The sequence below is a fragment of the Anoplophora glabripennis genome, unplaced genomic scaffold (genome assembly GCF_000390285.2).
Source record: "Anoplophora glabripennis isolate ALB-LARVAE unplaced genomic scaffold, Agla_2.0 scaffold2323, whole genome shotgun sequence".
In the NCBI taxonomy this organism is placed as follows: domain Eukaryota; kingdom Metazoa; phylum Arthropoda; class Insecta; order Coleoptera; family Cerambycidae; genus Anoplophora; species Anoplophora glabripennis.
In genome coordinates this window covers 13,757-15,002 of record NW_019418408.1, presented here as the reverse complement: position 1 = coordinate 15,002, position 1,246 = coordinate 13,757, and positions in this window count along the sequence as shown.

Sequence of the window (1,246 nt, the reverse complement as noted above, 5' to 3'; positions counted from 1 at the left end):
GAGTGTTTAAGAATCTCTTCAGATGAAAATGAACCTCATCGCTGAAGATAATCCATTCAACTAACTTTTTTCGTAAGCATGAACATGCAAATCTTCTGTGAGAATACGCTGTAGAGATTCTCGAAATGTCCAGTTCTTCGCCACGATGCCGAATTAAGTTCATAGGGCCTATTTTTTGAAAGTACTTTTCAACTTTTCACTTTTCAATTTTCATTTTACAAATGTAGAAAAGCGAAGAAAAATTATGTTTTATAAAAAAATGTATTTTATATAAATGCATTTTAAGAAGCTTCAGCTAATCACATTCACTGTGCAGATTACCAACTGTGTTTTGAATATTAATTTTGAAAACAAAAAATAGCCAACAAAGTGAAAAGTTCCTTAATGAGTCAAAAGTTGACGCAAAAAAAGAAATTCTTAAATCAAGGATGGTATATTTATAGAGGGTGGGCCATTAGTGTGATAAAGTAAAATACTCTTGTTATTCATAATACAGAAAGAATGTTTATATAAAAGTTGTACAGAATCAAAAAAACCTAAAGAACAAAATTAATTTGAAACACTATACTGTATATGAGTAAAAACGGGACATGCCAAATATTACATTTTTTAAATAGAACACCCTGTCTATTTTTAAACATATGGATTGCTGAGAAAATTCATATGGCAATATAGACAGTTTAACATTTTAGTGCGAGGTTGCCAAGTTATGTAGAAAATTCTTCGAATTTTGGAAAAAAACATGACCTCGAAGAAGTTGTATTAACTTTCAACTACTAACACTTGGAGCAAAAATATTTGACAGAGGTATAGACAAATGTTAGGCAAAGACTCTTGTATTAGCTAATATCGATATTTTATACAGGGCATTTTTTATAATACGATTATTTTAGGAAAGTTCAAACTTGATTTTCTAAAATTTTTCAAATGGAACACCCTGTATTTTTTTGTTCTATTTTATTAACATATCAGTCCACTTCAACTTTTATTAAGTATGTTCTACACCTAAAGTTGTTAGTTTTTAAGATATAGCAACATTTCTGGAAAAACCTAATTTTTATTATTTTCAGTCGCACGAAATGGCTTTGGAAAAAACTGTCACATTGTGTCAACTTGTCAGTTCATAATTTATCATTCCATTTTAAGTTAATTTTATTAGTTAATATTTATTTGTGGTATTCTATAAAATAATAAAAATTAAGTTTTTTCAGAAATGTTGCTATATCTTAAAAACTAACAATTTTAG